We start from the raw sequence: 19,442 nt of genomic DNA, 5'->3' as shown, positions 1-19,442 counted from the left end.
TTTGCCGGGGTGTCCCCCGCTTACCATTGTGGTAAGCGGGGGACTAGAAAGTGAAAAAAAACCACACAAAGAAAACACCTGCAGCGTCAGCTCTGACCCACGCAAACGCCACAAGGATAGCAGGGAGTTGGCGGCGCACACAAAAGTGTGCCGTCATGAAGGTAAGTGGCGTGGGGGGTCGGGTAGGAGTATGCAGGGTGGGGGAGGTGAGTAAAGTGATCTATTTGATCACTGCGCCATGCCATAATCGGCGTCCACATTTTCTTCTGCACAATTACGTGCAGCGTAGTGATCACATAGGTTCCCCTGGGACCATCCATGCAGCATCCCATCACACAAGCATGGGAACTGGCTTGGCCTCATAAGACATCAGCAGAGGCGTTATGGAGAGGGTTGAACACAGCCCCCAGGTCAATAGTTGATCTTCAGATACTGCTGTTGGTCACTTCTGCTACCCCCCTTTTATAGGTCCATCTTAATACATTTTGGAACGGGGGCAGATACAAAAGTAGGCTTTCTGAACTAAAGAACAGATTCCCAGACCACCCCTGGCCCTTTGTCATCCTCACAACCCATTACCTGGTATGCTGCCCTGGGAGAGATTAACCCCTTAACTGCCAAGGACGAGTATGCTCATCCTTTTTGCATAGACTTAGACAATAGCCTGGCACTTAAACATGCTGTAATCCGGGAACACCTCTGAGGTGCGTGTACCCCATCATCTGTGCTGGAATGAAAATAATAAACAAATGCCATCTCAAGGGAACCACTAGCTATCCTTTGCACTCTCGCCGGGCAGGATACCTCTCTGTTGGGAGGATAGCTCAGCGGCAACGTGCTCGCTTTGGAAGCAAGACGACACAGAACAACACAGGTTCGATCCCCGGGTCAGCCCTTACAAACCTCTGGGTATTACGCACGTTATAAATATCATATCATAATTTAGCAGCCATCGACAAGGAATATGGCTGCATTATAGATGCAGGACACAGATCAGAAGCCGCTTGAAAAATGCACACATACACCTTCAGAGGAACAGAAATCAGATTAAACATCACAATGAAAGTACATATAACAACATACATGTTTTGAGTTTCATGTTATACATTTAGAAGGGATGGGGAAGATCCATGTGCCATGGCAGGAATGCAGGCCACAGATTGGGAGCTCTGAGAAATGTTTACATGGTCCAACATAAATACAGGTTAGGGATTAGTAGCTGTGAGGAAAGTACATATAGATTTATCAAGGGCTCGGGGTACAGATTAGCAGCCTCATAGCATGTTCAAGGGTTCACACATATATATAGGAGACATATCACATGCACCAAGGAATGTACACATGACAAGGCAAAGATATAGTATATGGATTAGATTAGATACCGGGAGGGTGAGCATATATTATTGTGAACTGAGCCTAGAAGAGGGCCATGGTTTTCAAGTGGTGTTTCCATCGCGTGAGCCAAACAAAAAAAAACGAAATACCATGTAGTCTGCAATTTACTAATAGCCACTATTATGATACATGACACAATATATAGACAGTGAAACCATCAGTGAGGATTTATTTTGAAAAACGTGCACTGATAATTAGATTGCTTTTAGGGGAAGGCTGGCATTTTTTCAATATTTAGGGAGAGGGAATTTTGGCAGGCTAGGCACTATGAAATGAAATGAGCTGCCCAGGATCACACACTTTGGTCATGTGGTGAATCTAGGATTTGAGCCAAGTTTTGTAATTCATGTGCTTGACCATGCTGTTTCCATGTTCTTGCCATACAGAAAGGTGCAATCACCTGTCAATGTTCAACTTTCATAAACTAATAATAAGACCCTGTTTTGTAAATCCGATTTGGAAAGTGCCCAAATCACATGACAAATCAACATGACAGTATTTTTTTGAAATCCTTATGGAAACATCCAATGTAAAATGAAGGAGAAAAGTTGCAATTGTAATTTCTCCATCATGAATTCATGAATAGAAATCTACAAGTACAAGGCTACTAATGGACCTGAGCCTAAAAATCTTCATCTTGGTTTTACTACTGTATTTTAAAGATGTAAATAAACCCAACCAAAAGCATTTTGTGATACATTCACTGGCTTATAGCTATTGGTTGACAAAGAGTTGCAGACTGTTATTCATGCGCGGAAAAGAAAAATTGAAATTGTGGAAGAAAACAATGTTTTTGTGTCAAATAAGCGGATGTAAAAATAAGCTTGCCAGGGACCTTTGCCATTTGGTCATCCCTCTCCTGCCTAGCTACCGTTCCACTCAAATTGCCCACACGAAAGGAAAGAGCAGTCAATGGCTAAATTGTGCTTCTAGCAGATGAGTAGGCAAACCACTTCATCAAAGAGAGCACAGTACTGTCCAGTGGCATTGGAGGATCTGCCAAGGATTGCAGTATCTGCTTCTGACAACGCTGGAATATGAGCCTCAGCACTTTGGCTCAATCTGATAAATTGCAGCCACTTCATCACCTCTCCTGATTAATAACATGCGGATTTCTTGGATAGTTTACCAGTCTACAGCCCTCATTTTGAGGGGTGTGCTCTAAAATCGCACCATACAAACGCTGTTTGTATTTGTAAGTACGGGTTCACTGTTTTGTAGCACATTAGGTGTCGCTATCACCGAAGTTTATATGCTCAGGTTTATAAACAGTATAGTAGGGAGATGCTAACCAACTATGCCTTGCCATGATTTGGATCTGTAATCCTGCATATGCACACATACATATGCACCTAGTGGTCCGCTTCCAACTGTCTTCCCCCGTGCTGCTAACTGGCCACCCACCCCTGTTAGCTCCTGGCACCTTTTTTCTCTGCTTCCCCCACTGTACCTCCCCCTATGATTGTAAAGCACTCTGTTGCTTCCCAAAACTAGGTCAGCGCTCAATCATACCCTAATACTACTAGTAATGCACACAGGTCTCTGCAACAAGCGCTTAACACACTGAGATGTCTGCTGAACCATCATGGCACAGAAACATATTAATAAGATAATTATGCAGATTTCAAATTGACCATAGAAAGGTGAAAACAAAACACACGTTATGATACAATGAATGCACAAACTGTTTGTGCTACAAGGAACCCAAAACACATTAAATATTTAAATGATCATATGGGGGCATACTTGTGAACACAGCCAGGCAACTGGCCCAGTGCCTCAGCAGCATTCTTTAACATGTCATGACATGTGCTATTGTGTTTTGTAAAAAATGTGCACTTCTTTTAATCAGACAGCCACATGAGGTCCCTCCAATGGTGCTGGCCTTAGGCATGTGCCCTCTATGCCCCCACCCGAAAGGAAGTCCCAGAAAGTTGACTACTCCCTTTTAGTGCCTCCTTTTAACAGTCTAACAAAGAGACACTCAATGGACTGCTGGGCTGGACTGGTCCCAGCAGCCCCTTGCCCCTACCACCCGTACACACCATCTACCTGCGTGTCACCACATTCCCCATGTGTTCCAGCCACCATGCGGCTGGCTTTGGCTCGGCCCGCATTGGGCCACTGGAGCCAAGCCCCCCAGTTCCCTGGCTCACCGAGCTCTAGTACTCACCAATCCCTTGTAGGACCTTCAACGGTCAACGTTCTAAACATGAGCGCAGAATGCGCCATGATAACAATACACATAAACGTGTGTCACAGAATCCTACAATTGCCTATCAAAAACGCTGTTTGTCTTTAGGGCTCACTGAAAGACAAAGTGAGCCGCCTCCCGAAATTCAAACCGGCAGCTAGAGTCTGAACACAGATGCCTGTAGACAGCTGAGCATGGCTAGCAGACTTTGGCCCTGATTTACAAAAGCATTTTTCAATGGGAAAACCCTTTGGGTATCACTCTTTTGTATTGTGATAATGCTTAACGTGCTTTCATCTTTCCATGTCGGCCTGGCAAATAGGTACAGTGATCACGTGACAGGCCCCGGATGTAAAGGTGAGATGTCGAGCTGCCCTCGGTCCTGAGTATGCTCGTGAAATGTGAAAATGTCCCAGTCTCTGATCTGCAGGCGAGGCCCGAACCATCAATACATCAGGGAAAAGTGACAGTCTCTGCTCTTCAGGCGAGGCCCGAACCATCAATACATCAGGGAAAAGTGACAGTCTCTGATCTGCAGGCGAAGCCCGAACCATTAATACATCAGGAAAAAAGTGACAGGGCCTCATTACGAGTATGGCGATAGCCATGCCCTTAATAAGGGCATGGCTGCCTCCATACCGTGTTCCAGCACCGGGTTCCTTCAATGAGGAATAACCGGGTCATTCCAACATTGCAGGACCCGATAATTCCTCCTTGAAGGAACCAATCCCCATTCCCATTTCAGCCCCCATAGGATTCAATGGGAATGGGGATGGAGCCAATAGCTCCTTGGTTATTAGCTCCTCGGTCCCTTCACGGGACCTGGAAATGACGTCTGGTTTTACCAGGCGTCTGTTCCGGGTCCCTCATGGCAACCTCGTAATTGCCGGCACCATTCATTACGGGAGCGCAAGCCTCGTAATGAGGCCCACAGTCTCTGATCTGCAGGCGAGGCCCGAACCATCAATACATCAGGAAAAAAGTGACAGCTAATGCAAAACCCCTTGCAGCTCCTTTCAGTCGGTAGCCCCCAGCTTTGCGTGCCCCCGGGATTGGTGGTCTGTTATACAACTTTCTAAATAATGTTTTGTCCAAAAACAAACTTAGAAAGCGGTGACGATGCTACTGTCTGTCCCCAACTGATGGTCCTATTATGGCCGGTGTGATTATCTGAGGCTTAAATGATGTGGTCCTGAAGGAGGAGGGTGCAGGGACCTTCTCATTAAGAAACAGAAACACAACCTGATGTATTTCATACTGGACAGTAGGCTGTTATGAAAAGCTAATATTTAGGACATACACATTGACCTGTCAACCACAAGGTAGGGCTGTCAAATGTGTATCAACGCAATCCCGATTAACAAAGATGAGGTGACTAATGGGGGCTTTACCATACGATATGGTGTTGGAGAAGAGGTGAAAGAGGCGGTGGGATACAGACCAGTTGCTCGTTTGGGTACAGCACTGACAACCACAATTTGTACAAGAGGCACCCACAAAATGTTTGCCTATTTCTTGGTGTGGATGAGTCAGTGTGTAGAGAAGTGGTGTGTGTGTGAGAGAGAGAGACATAGGGGACCATTACGACCCTGCCGGGCTGGAAAAAAGTGCGAGTATTCCCGTATGCCGGCACAATTTCCGGACAAGCAGAGTCCAAGTCTGCCGGTGGTGGTTGACTGATTTACCTCTGCTGGAGGTAAAAGAGGCCCCCAGTGGAAAAAAAAAACTGCTGGCATTAATACCGGTGCCAATAATACCTGCAATCCCCTCCATGGAGTTCTACGGGACCCCATGGAATGGGGAATGACCGCGATTGACAACACTTATAATATCCCGGTAATTATGGGATATCAGGTGCCAGTAACGGTAGGTAGGTTTGCCTGTATCCTGCCAGAATAACCGGCGGGATACCACCAAACTCATAATGATCGCCATAGGGGCAGAGAGATGTTCCTGCTTCTGAGCGAGCCCGTTATTTGACAGGTGATAGAACGGAGGCCCAGAGAACATGGAAAGATCACAGAGTTACATGAGACAGGCTCAGGGTTAGGACCGGTGTCTCCTGATTGGAGATCAAATCCTTGCGCCCTTCACTCAGTCACCTCCCATTTCAATAAAAGTATCAGAAATTTAAAATAAAGGAAGGTTACAGACGGCCTTGAGAATGGGTAGAATACGTTAATGTTTGCAATTCTGTTTTACTCTATACGGTCTGAATGCACTTTGCACTTCAAGGAGGACTATTTGAGATATATGCGCGTAGCAGGAGAGTAATTTGCTTTCAAGGAATTCCCCTGAACCTGAATGATTGCTCTCGTGTTATTTTGATTATGCGTTACATGCACTGATAATGTATGTTCTGACACGGGAACAATTGACTTTCGTTTGACGGGCCATTAAATGCACTCTTATCTCACACAATATCATCTATTTTTCATGAAGCATTTGGTTGAGGCGCGTTCTCTCTCTTCCCACGTCATTTGCCATACTCGGGTGGATGCCTGCATGTACTTGTGTGGCCCGTTGTTCATTGGTGTTTCATGGTGCAGCCGGTGTGTAGAAATGAATAGTGTAGACATTGAACAACGATTCAGATCAAGGAGCCGATTGGACATTCTGTTCGGCTTTGTTAGATCTCATTAACACTGACGTAATTTCTTCAACACCTAAAACTCCACTTGAGCCCTCACCCAGTGGTGGAATTGGAAAAAATTTGGTGGGGGATCCCACAAGCACTCGGGTCGGGCGGAGTTTGGGGGAGGGGGGCGGAATCCGAGGAGGTGGGGTTTATAAGGGCGGATCTGGCAGTTGACCTCCAATCAAAGGAAATGGCCAAAATAATAGTTCGAAAGAGCAGAATTTCTTTCCTGCAGGCCAATCACCAGCGCTGCCCTCATCAGTATCACAGAAGTGACCTCAGATTACTTTTGCCGGCGAAGAAGTAAAATCACAAAGGCTGTGACCTGGTTCAGCTCTCCGTAAGTGGATAACGAAATCCTGCATTAAATCCAAAATTAATAAGTAGCTTAAACATTTTGCAGAAGCGGTTGAATTCCCCAGCTCAGACCTACCCATTGGGAAGCAGAAATGCCACAGAGCTGTCAGTTGGGCGAGAGTAGGGGCAGCCTGAAGCAGAGGCTCCGCCCTCGTGGCATTATGACCAATGGGAGCCATTGTGTCTCCTGACCTCGATCCTACTGGAGGAGGATGCCGTCTGTGGCACAGATGGAAGGAGATCAGGGAGGCCACTGGATTATGTGCAGTGGCCCCCACGAGGAAGGAGAACACAGTGGTGGGGCCGCAGGCAAATGGTTGCACTGCCTGGAATGGCTGAGGAAGTAGCCTCACTTGATGTGAACCTGAAGCTGGTCAGGGCTTGGGAGGGGTGCTCCCGGAAATAACAGCCGGACCAGCTCTACACAGTTGCTGCAGTGGAACCGAATTTGCACAACGCACCCTGTGGGCCGCACAAATGCAAGCTACTGTGCAACGTACAGGGATTTGTGGTGTGGTATTGGCACAGGGGAAAATCACTGCAGACTATCCCTGGGAGATGGGCCCCCGTATGGCTATATGAATAGCAAGTGAGACTTAGCGGCAGGTTGGCCATGGCACCAGAGTGAAGACACTGTGACTTGTCTAGAGATTGGGCACTACCACAAACTGTGAGTTTGTTGTTGCAGAAGTTTGTCGCTGCATGGTGACCAGGCCTCGGGTGCAAAAGCTGATAGACGACAGTACAGGCCTTGAAGTAGACTGAATAAGAGCTTAACAATTGGTGTCTGGGTGCGACTGTCCAGACGCGTGAGGGAGAATGCCTGGTTGTTAAGCTATGCATATGGCCTCAAAGGAGGATGTCCTGAACATTCTCTGGGAAATGAAGGCACTGCAAACTTATCTAGATGCTTTGATGAAGGAATTAAAGGGTACAGTGAATAAAGTTGAGGAACGTGTGGAGACCCTGAAGAACAGTCATGCCTCAGTGGATGTACTGGAAGGAAGGGAGCCTCTTAGGAAAAATTAAATAACTGGGAAAGAGAGGCAGAGACAGAGATACTTCCCTGAAACCTGAAGACTTGGAAAACCGGGAGAAGTGTAATAATGTCCTCCTGCTGGGCCTCCCAGTGGCAGATGGGGAGTCCCCTAGAGATCTGTAGTGCAATGTTAAGCTGGTGTGGCAGGCATAGTTTGGGGCGGAGGGACAAGAAGGCAGCCGGATTGACAGAATGCATAGAGGAGGAGGACTGGCTGGAGGACCTAGATCTGTGATAGTGAAATGAATGCCATTATTACAGTGATCAGGAGGGCATCCTGGTGAAAGCTAGAGAAGTGGGCAGCATGACAATCACAGACTCAGAGGTTCACATCTTTCACAATCTTTCTTACTCAAGGGGTGGGTGTTTGGTGGGGTAATCAGTTCTAAAGAGGAAGGACTAAGCCCTGATTCGATGATAGGGTCAGGTGTTGTCACCAGATGGAGGTGGAACACTTGCCACAGAAAGGGTAATGGGTGACCACAGCACTGGAGTGCATCCCTGAAAGTGAGGGGGTGGAATTCCTCTACACTCTTGATGAGGGAATTTTCCAGAAGTAAGGTGTATGTCCTATTCCTTCACGAAACACACACGAGAATAGGAGGGGAACCTAAGGATCGGTTCAAGGGAGTCTCACGAACATATTGATCCTCAGTGTTGCAAAAGAAGAGGAGGGTGGGAAATATGTTTGGGAGGGAGATTTTGTTAGAAGATGTGGTTACAAAGATGGATCAGGAAGGAAGACTCCTTATGATCAGGGGGAGAATACAAGATCAGAAGATGACCATGGTGACACTGTTGGGTGTTCTGACCCACGTTTGGACTATTATGCTACAACATTTGGTGCTGTGGGCTTAGGAAATCCAAGATGGCCGAAAAAGCCCACATGTGCGCCAGAATCTATGAAAACCGCGCAGTTTGTGCGCACACCAAAATGGTCGCCTGACTTGCCACCCCCCGGTGCGGGTGTGCTGGGTCAGAAGAGCCATGAGTGAAATGGGGTGCCAAAGAGAAAAACAGCAGTGCCTGTTTGCTAGAAAGCACTTTAAAAATCACCCTTTGTTTCTCTGAAGGCAAGCTCAGAATGCCCATTTCAAACATTGCAGAATATCCAACAATCTCACTAAACACCAGCGGACATCTGGCAGAATGAAGTATGTGTGCATACTAAATCTGGGAAGTTGAAGAGCCCCAAAATAATGTTCATAGCAAAACTGGCTGAGCTGTGGATTTCAGCAGTTTAAGTAAATTTGGACTGAAAGACACTAAAAATCTAAATGTTTAAAAGAAATGGGTGACCTACTTTTGAGTGTCACATAGGTTGCAATTGTTTAAATGTCATAGTTTTAAACTTAGAATCAGCATTCTAGCTGCATGCGTAAACATTGGAAGTTTGATTTGGACAGGAAAACTGGCAGCCAAAGAGACATTTAGCTGAGGCCTGGCTTAAAAAGAGAGGGAATTTTGCCCACCAGCTACCCCCGACAGGAGTTGAGACTTGCACAACAGCTGTGTTCCCAGGCCTAGCTGCCTTTTGCTGTTCTCACCAAAAGGGCTATGACACTTCTCTGATTGAATTACCTGGGCTCTGCAGGAAATTGAACAAAGCCCTGTCCTGACTCAGGCAAATGTTTTATTGGGGGGTCGTAAAATTGGCTTCCTCCTGGAAGGAAAGGGGAGGAGCACTGCCTGTGAGAGCAAGCTGGCTTGGCAGATCTGGAAAAACCAGAAATTCAACCTTGTGCTGGGGGGAAACCACACCCCTTTGGGGCCAGAACATAAATCTAAAAAGATGGATCATTCATAGAGCGGACTTGTGAAAATTTTATAAGTGATATCATTATTCTTGTGATTTTTCTGTGCACATTCGAAGACGTGTTAGGACCCGGTGGTATGTTCAGGGGGGTTTTTAGCGGAAAGTGAAATATGTTGCCATTTTTTAACCCAAGCTCCTAGAAACAACAGAATTGGAACAGGGGCTACCATCAGTAAATGCATGATGTGTGTATGCAATGCCAAACAACTGTCTATCGGGGAAGTATGTATTTGGATCAGATATAGATTGTGTGTAAAGTTGACAGGGGTGGGTTCTCTGTATCATAAACAGACCTCATCATGATGACACTTCATTTCATTCCCCCAATCAAGGGGAAGAGGAGGAAGTGGCCAATGACAAGTGGAGAGGGGTAGGGCCTAGAAAGCTAGCCTCTCCACCCACTTTCAAAACACATAAAAGCAGACAGTCAGGACAGATAGAGACATTCAAATTCCATTTGCTGCGGAGCATGCTGCCGGACCATATCACATCCAGAGATCCAGACTTCAAATCCATCAATCTCCAGAACCTGTAGCAGTACCCAGAGAAAGCAGAGCAGTATCCAGAACCAGAGGCCAGAGATCCAGAGTGACCCAGACCGCTGTTAGCAGAACCAGAGAGCTGACCCAGATCACTGTGAAGTGCCGAGACCAGAACCGGAGTCCAGTCCAAAACCTGACCAGATCCGTGGCGAGGCCTATTTCTAAATATATTGTGAGTACCTAGCAGAACTGTGCAGAACCAATCTCTTAGTTAAAATAATGTAATCCAAACTATTTTAATCTAACCAGAACTGCCTCCTAACTGTCAGCTGTCATTTTCTAGCTGCAAGCTGTAACCTGTCGCTTTGAACTTTTAAAATTTCAAATCCGAAAAACTACCTTTATTTAATTGTCCGTATCTCTGGAACCGTTTGGGCTAGGAACTTGGTTTAACTTTCCTCTGAAAGCCTAGAATCCCAGCTTTCCAACGAGCCTAGAACCGACTTCCTTATACTTTCTCCGTAATCACGATTCTCGCACCCGTGAATTTTGCCGCGATTTGCGATTTGGCCCGATTTCTTTACTTGTAAAAAGATAGCTGTTTTTGCCTGAACTACTAAATTTCGTTTCCCTCTTAAGAACCATCCCTGAATCATTGCTAGAGTGAGCCTGGACTAATATTAACTAGATGCCACTCACCCTGAACCTCCTGAAGGGAATTAAAAGCATTTTCAGCATATTTCTCCCTGCATTGTCACCATATTCAAAGCACTTGGGTCTGTGTTTCAAAACTCCTATCTGTTGTATAAGCTGCTGGGGGGGAATTGAACTGAATTCTATTTGATTGCATTCCTAAGAACTGAGTCCCATTCTATTCATCTCCTTACATTGCATAAAGGGGGGGTGAATTGTCCAAGAAAGTGATCACATTGGGCCTCATTACGACCCAGGCGGTAAGGGGTTTACGGCAGCGTAAACAGCGCCAACCCTTACCGCCTGATTCCGAGGTCCCTTAGCGCCATGGAGGTTTTAACACCTGCTTTTAGCAGGTGTTAAAATCCATGGCGCTAAGGGACCATGGAGTTAATTACGCCACCGTAATTTATGGTGGCGTAATTAACGCCTTCCCCACTCCCATTATGCCCTATGGGGCAAAATGGGAATGGGGAAGGGAAAATGGGAAAATGGGGATTTACTGCCCCGCCAAGGTTGGAATGGGGCGGTAAATCTGCCAACCACCATGGCGTAAATGTAGTTTACGCCACGGTGGTAAAGTCACGGCCCAGGCGGTAACTTACCGCCTGGGTCGTAATGAGGCCCATTGTCTTTTGCTGAAATCCTATCAAGTTATTTTCTGTACTGCATTTCATTCCACATTGCATCCATTTGAAACCATAAAAGTATTGTTGCTATCGTATCCATCCTATAACCACTCATCATTGATTATAAAGAAGTGTGCTAGTGCCGGACTATCCATTATTGATTACTGCTCAGATTAAGTGTGATATTCAATTATTAATTTATTATAAAGTGTGATATATATATATATATATATATATTGTTTAAATTCTCAAATAAACCTTTTAACTTGCAAAACAGAACTACTTCTTGGCTCAGTGGGGTCAGGGGGATTCCAAGAGAGGGGTGTTATATAGGGGTAGTCATCCAGAACTCATGAACTGGACATAAAGATATATCAATAAGGGTTTCCATTCAGTATCCCAGACTAGACATTGACTTAGCTGTAGTGTTGAATTGAATCCTCTTACAAATTGGGGGCTCGAGCCGGACGTTTGGGTTAGATCTATCACTTGTGCAGATTAATACAGCGTGCCAGCTGACCAGATACACATATCCGGTCGGATCACCACACTGTGTTACGCTGTAAATCACTCCTCAAAGGAACGCTCTAAGGAAAAGGTCTGTTTTGCAAAAATAAGATACAAACTTCTGTAAGTCAGGACAGAGACCAATCTCTAGAATGACGACCTTAGTAGACATGAAAATAGCCAGAGAGCACTTCTTACATAAGTTATTTGTGAGAGGTGAGTGGACTCACCAGGACCGCATGGTCTGGTTGCAGGCCATCACGCAACAGGTCACTGAAACAGGGTCAGATATATGGAGAGATCAGGGTCCCTTACATGTGGCCCTGAGTGAACTATACATGGCTCCTAAAGCTAAGGATGAACAAGACAAGATGGTTAGGAGAGCGGCATACCTGTACCTATATATGGGAGACATGCAGGATAAATGTACTGAAAGCCAAGATCTGGCGAATAAGCGACAGATGGCGTTAGAGAAGGTCCAATCTGACCTGGTCTCTTCTGAGCAAAGGCTGCAGGGGAGCCAGGAGTCAGAAAATGATAGTAGGCAGTATATCATTAAAATAAAAGAGGACATGGATATACTGCAACAGGAAAAGACAGACCAGGATACCAGAATTCTGGCTTTGCAGAAGGAACGCCAAGACAGTTTGGACTCCCTACGGCAGAGCCAGAAAAAGCTGGAGCAACAGATCAATTTCAACAGGGCATGCACAGAGCAGGTAGCCACCCTGCAAATCCAACTAGACAGAGAGAAAGAGGAGAGCAATAAACTGATCCTGAAAGACCTGGATACCCAGGCAGAGTTTGATCAGGAGCGCCAGAAAGCTGGTGCCTTCCAAAGGCAAAGGGACGACCTGGCGTCACAAATTCAAGCTCTTGGTCAGGAAAGGGACACCTTAGGCCAGGAAGTCTGCCACTTAAGAAGAAAAATGGAAGAAAATCACCTGGCCCACCAGGGACTGGGTGACCTCCAAAAAGAACACCAGGACTTGCTAGAGCACACCAGGAGGATGGAGGAGGCTCTGGCAAGACAGGAGCAGGCCAGTAGGGAGGGGACTCAGGAGGTAACCCTCCTGCAGCAAAGACTGGCCCAGTGCTCCAGGACCAATCAGGAAACGCAGAGAGAGAATGAGGCTCTCTGCCAGCACAATGATAGGCTCCAACAACAGGTAGCGATGCAGGAGAGACTGATAGAGTCTAGTAAGGCCTTAACTGAGGAACTGAAGGCGCAGGCTCTTGCATTGCAACAGGGAGCAGGGGCGGATAGAGACCAGGTTCGCTGGGAAAGGGAAACTCCTGAGCATAACCTCAGGAGCCCTAGTACCAGAGGCCTTTATCTCTCTCAGTCCCTGGACTCTGCCACCCCCATGTCCCCTGGCGCACATGAGCACCGGGCCACAGGGATGGCAGATTACTATCCAGCCAGAAGCATGGGGCTCATAGGCCAGTACCTCCCAGGAATGGATGGGCGGGCATCCGGGTATGGGCACCCAAGCACAGTGCAATTTAGTGGGGAACCCCAGGTGAATAGGCCCATTAAGGGCATCCTGAAAACTTCTGCCCAGTTAGGTCAGTGGGGGGGGGGTACCCATCAAATCCTGGCAGCAAAGAGGAATCTGAAGACTCCTCTGAACGTTGCAGGACACAGGAGACCAGGTCCCCACATTCTGCCAGCCATTCCCAGGCTCGCAGAATCCAGGAAAACCTGGAAGATCAGACAGGAACCTCTGGGAGCAGTGCCTCTGAGTCAGAGGATGAATGGACCAGGGTTACCCGAACCAAAAAGGCCAATAAGGCAAAAAGGGCCTTGCTTAAGGACCCATTGAAGCAAATAAAGGCAATAAGGAGTGTCATCACGCCTTATCACAAGAACGCCAAGTATTCTGTTTGGGAACACTTGGAGCTTTACGAGCAAATGATGGAGACTTTGCATTTGAAGGACAGCCAAAGCTGTATTCAATATGTAAAGTGGACCTTCTCACCAGAATACTCCAGTTTCTTTGCGGGGCTGTAGGACCAAAATCATTTAAGATGGTCCACCTATAAGGCGGCCATCTTGAAACATTTTTCTGTTCACAGAAATCCTCAAGAGGCTCGCAAGGCAGCCTGCAATTTGCAATGTGGGGAGGATCAGGCCCCAAAAGAATTCGTGCAAGAACTGAAACGTGCCTTTGCGCAGACCACCAGAAGGGTGCGCACAGACAGCAGAGAATTTGTCAATACATTTTTCCATGCCTTGCCCAAATATATAATGACCCAGCTCGTGAGGGATTTTCATGAGAAAAGATCTTTAGACTGGGTCATTGAACAGGCTACCCGGATCTATGAGGTGCAGAAGCCAATAGAAAATAAAAATAATGCGCCCAAAAACCCCAAAGCCAACAGCACCCCTGCTGCTGCCAAGGTGGCAGAGGTAAAGGTCACCCCCGTTTTGGATTTGGAGATGGGGGGGCCTAAAAACCTACCTGCACCTAATAATGCTAGGCCCAGAAGGTCCTCGGGCCAGTCACAGACAGGGGGCTAGGGAGGCAGCCCCACAAATGGGGTCCCTCGCTCTTCTGATTATGTAAGCCCCCGGTACAAGGGAAACAGACCCATCCTGGGTTATGTGTGGACTCCGCCAGCCCAAGGGGGGGGGATCCAGCCAAGCACCTAACCCAGGGAACTTCCCTCCCAACTTCCCACAGGAGGGCAGAAATTCTCCAAATCCTGGGCAGAACTTTTTCCCCAGGTATCCACCCAATTTCCAACCCCAAAATCATCCATCCTTCTTTCCCCAATTCCCTGAGCCCAGACAACCTAATCCGGGAGAGGGGAGGCCAAGGGTTGAGGGGTACCAAAATCTTCCCAACCAGGGGTACTACCAGAGAAGGGATAGCTACCCGGATCTATGAGGTGCAGAAGCCCATAGAAAATAAAAGCAATACCCAGAAAAATCCCAAAACCAACAGCACCCCTGCTGCTGCCAAGGTGGCAGAGGTAAAGGTCACCCCCATTTTGGATTTGGAGATGGGGGGACCTAAAAACCTACCTGCACCTAATAATTCACAGCCCAGAAGGCCCTTTGGCCAGTCACAGACAGGGAGTCGAGGAGGTAGTCCCACAAATGGGGTCCCCCGCTCCCCTGACTATGTAAGTCCCCGCTATAAGGGAAACCGACCAATCATGGGTTATGTGTGGACTCCTCCAGCCCAAGGGGGGGGATCCGGCCAAGCACCTAACCCAGGGAACTTCCCTCCCAACTTCCCACAGAAGGGCAGAAATTCTCCGAATCCTGGGCAGAACTTTTTCCCCAGGTATCCGCCCAATTTCCAGCCCCAAAATCATCCATCCTTCTTTCCCCAATTCCCTGAGCCCAGACAACCTAATCCGGGAGAGGGGAGGCCAAGGGTGGAGGGGTACCAAAATCTTCCCAACCAGGGGTACTACCAGAGAAGGGATAGCTACCCTTCCCGGGATCAGCCCAGGGGAGAAAATAGAGCCCCGTATCAGCCTGAGCGGGTTTCCCAGTTAGAGCGCCAGGTCCAAAATATGGCACGGGATCTGGGTCACATACTGAGGGCTCAACAGAACCCTCAGATGAGCATGCCACCGCAGAATGCCCCAAACTCTGGACCTAGTGCTCCAGAACAATGACGGGGGCAGCACCCTGATAACACACCAGCTCCCAGGGAGGAGGCACAAGGGGAAGGGGGGTGTAAAGCCTTGGAGGAAGCTTCCTTCCCAACTTGTAAACAGCCCCTGGGAAACCAGGAACCGGAAACAAAATCTCCTACCCCTTAAAGTCTGCCAACCAAGGAGCAGAGAGGAGGTAGGAGAAACAAAGGATCCAAACAGACCCACTTTGTAGAGGAGGTTCAGGTCTTCCAATTTGAGGGAGAGGGATCCTCAGAAGATCCTGGGAAATGGATCTTCTCCTTCAGAGATGTGGGAACTCCTCCCAAGGAAAAATGGGTCCCAAGGGATGTCAATTCAGACTGGGGAGATATGGAGACTGAGCTACCGCCGCCCATCATCTCATCCCAGAACCCACAATACCGAAATCCCCTGGTTCAAACCCATCCTGGTGACTGCCTCCAAAAAGGGGGGGCGGCCCAGAACCGGAACCAGGGGAACCCACAATGGCTCTGATCTCCAGTTGCCAACTTTTTCTTTCAGATTCCCAAGGCTCTCCACAGAATTCTGCCCAAATCTCTTCGCTAGCAATGTCCAAAACCAGAAAGTTAGCCCACCAGTTGTCCAAAAATGTGCATTATCTGTGCCCCCTTGAGGAGAAGGAGGGAAGATACTATGCCCCGGTACAAGTACAGGGGCAGGGTACAATTTTGGCACTGGTGGACACTGGATCCCAAGCTACCCTTCTGTCCAAAAGGGCCTTTGAGGAACTAAATGCCGGAAGGGGGGAGAATTACTGTATCCCTCTCACCTCTCTTCCTGGACAACTGCAGAACTTTGACGGGAAGGAAATTCCCGTTGAGGGGACTGCAGACTTGGACATTAAAATTGGGCGACACAAGTTGAAACACCCGGTCATAGTAGTGACTCCAGAGGGCACCCCTTGTTTACTAGGGAATGACCTCCTGAGAAGGTTGTCACCCCTAATAGATTGTGTAAACAAGGTCCTCTGGACCCAGACTAGCCGACCAATAAAATTAAAACAGAGTGTCAACCATGTTAGTTTAAACGGCACCTGCCACATGGTTGAACAAAAATCTGACCAAGTAGAATTTCACTTCAGAACAACCAAACTCCCGACGTGACAGTGATAGCAGTAGGACAACAGACTGGTGATGGGGGGTACTCTCTATTTCTGAAAATCAACCTTCCTTCCAGTTTAAGGTGGTATTCCACACTGGAAGGAAACACTCTGAAATTCTTCACCAATCCACAATCAGAAACTCCCACTCCTATAGTCCAGAAAGATGTGAAATCAGCTCTGAGCCTGGCTGATATTCAGCAAATTGGAGAGCAGTTGTTCATCCCTGTTCAGTTAAATGATGGGAAGGACTCTGTTCTCGCTCGAGTGTGCGTGAACAATGGTAAGAGCTTCATCAGCGAAGCCATGTTCCGCCAACTCCCAAAAGATCCAGTCATTCCCACATTCAAACTGATAGACAAATGGGAAATGGACCTGGAAGCACCTAATTCCAAACATCTCCTGCCAAGCAGGTGTGTGCTCAAAATCTCCATTGGCAACAAGAGCATAGTCCATAATTGTTGGGTCGTGCGAGACGTCACTGCCGCTTTTTATTTAGGCAGTGACATTCTCAATCGCTTTGCCATTAGTTTGGACCTAATAAACTTCAAAGCTTGGTTCCGATTAGCGGATAATCCCATGGGCTTTGATGATCCAGAAAAAGCATTTAGGTCAGCTCAATTGCTACCTTATGCAGTTGAAATTCAGATTAAAGAGGAAGTCACCATCAATGAAAGGACCCGACAATTCTCCCTGCAATTGAAAGTTAAAAGAGGACAACATTTGAAAAACCCTGATGCTTACATACATCTAAACGCTTCTCTCCAACAGCAAGGGTTGGGGGTAAACCCAACTCCATTAGTCAACATAGAACATTACACCATTCCAATAGAGGTGGATAACAGCGACTTAAAGAGTATTACTCTAGCCGCAGGCACCATTATTGGAATGGCGGTTGATGACCAACATTTTTCCATTGATTTAGGGAATGAACTGTTAGGACCAATCCCCAAGGACTGCTTTGACAGTGACAGTGATGACAATACAACACCAGACAGGATTTTTACCCGGCATGGGGGGAACTTCCTGGTGTACACTTCTTGCCCTTATGGTAAGGAAGATGTGACTTGTGACTTCAGGAGGGATGAGGTGATTTTCCAGGTCCATGAGGGCTGCCTTTCCCACCTCAAGCCTCCAGTCCAAATCAGCACTCTGACCAGGGACTTCTCCACCCAGCTGGAGGAGGCTGCTGAAATAGCCAAACCAGAAGTCTTTCCAGGCTTCAGGCAGATGGTGGAAGAGAGAGTCAACTTAGCTGATGCCTGTGTGACTCTGGAACAAAAGCAAAAGTTGAAACAAGTTTTCTTGGATTTCCAAGATCTCTTTGCGTTAGACTCATATGACTGTGGTCGCACCGACATCCACACAACAACAATCCCCACGGACCCTGGCATGACTCCAGTGTTTGTGAAGAAATATCGTTTGCCTCTCGCATCCATGGAGTCCCTTACTGAAATAATTAAGAACCTGGAGTCCCGGGGAATAATCCGTCCAGTTCACAGCACCTTCAAAAATCCGGTGCTGGGAATACTGAAGCCAAACGACCAGTGGAGACTCTGCGCCGACCTTAGGGAGCTCAACAAACGGGTCCATACTTCCCGATGGGCTCTGCCCTACATTGACCAAGGGCTGGCCCAGATTCAGGGGTCACAGGTATTCACTGCAATAGACCTGACCAATGGATACTGGATTGTGCCTGTCAGTAGGGAGGCCCAATACAAGCTGGCTTTTACCTTTAGGGGCCAGCAGTACACATGGACCCGGACTCCCTTCGGATATCTCAACTCCGGCAATGAATTCAACATTTTCCTACACAAGGCCATGCCCGACCTGGGTGCAAGGGGTAACCTGGCTTATGTAGATGATGTCCTCATCAAAAGTTCATCTGTGGAGGAACACATAGCGGAGATCCGTTATGTTCTGACCCAGTTGAGGGCCGCCGGAGCAAAACTTTCCTTTCAGAAAGCACAGTGGTGTAGAACCCGTGTTAATTTCTTGGGGCATGAGATTACTCCCCAGGGTCTCTGTCCCCAGGAAAAGAAAGTGGAAGCACTCCAAAAACTGAAAGACCCCACAACTCTGCGGGAACTAAGGAGCCTCCTTGGACTGACTAATTACAGCAGAAAGTTCATTGAGGGCTACGCAGAGATCACCAGACCCCTGATTCATCTCCTGAAGGGGGGGGGTCAAGTGGGAATGGGGTCCAGAACAAGCCGAGGCGGTAAAACAACTCAAAAGAAGCCTCTCACAAGCGCCTTGCCTAGCTTACCCTGTCAGAAACAAGGAGTTCTTCCTGGAGACGGGGTTCTCTAATACGTGCTTGACGGCAGTATTATACCAAAAGCATGACAAGGTCAATAAAGTAATCTCCTATGCGAGCAAAACTTTATCCTCTGTGGAGGAAAAATTCAACGATTGTGAGAAGGCACTCCTGGCAACGGTGTGGGCATTGAAGAATTACCGCCTGTTTATCCATGGGGAACACATCATAGTGGAGACTCCACACCAGCCTCTGCAATATCTCCAAAGTGACAGAATCCGGGCCAGAAATGTGAGTAATTCCCGAATTACTTCCTGGATTCTGTCAATGCAAGGCTTTCCTGTGGAGGTCAGATATGGCCAAAACAAGAAGAGTCCCCTCGCGCAAGGTCTGGGTGACTTGCATGATTGTGCCAGAGAAAACTGTCTCGAGGACGAAAGTCTAAAAATCAAGGACAACACCGAGGCATACCTTAATTCCCCACACAAAGTCTTTGAAGAAGACAAGTGTGAGGGAATGCCCACTGTCTATGTGGATGGATGCTCGTACCATGTTGACAATGACGGGGAGAAAGAACTGGTGGCTGGCTTAGGGAATGCATGGGTGAAGGAGTTCCCAGAACCCTCCGCTGGATACAAAATTGGTCCCCGAAGTAGTCAGGTGGCAGAATTGATGG

This window comes from Ambystoma mexicanum, chromosome 10 (genome assembly GCF_040938575.1).
Source record: "Ambystoma mexicanum isolate Mex_15411 chromosome 10, UKY_AmexF1_1, whole genome shotgun sequence".
Lineage (NCBI taxonomy): Eukaryota > Metazoa > Chordata > Amphibia > Caudata > Ambystomatidae > Ambystoma > Ambystoma mexicanum.
The sequence above is the reverse complement of the archived record's forward strand: the minus strand, read 5'-3'. Positions refer to the sequence as shown.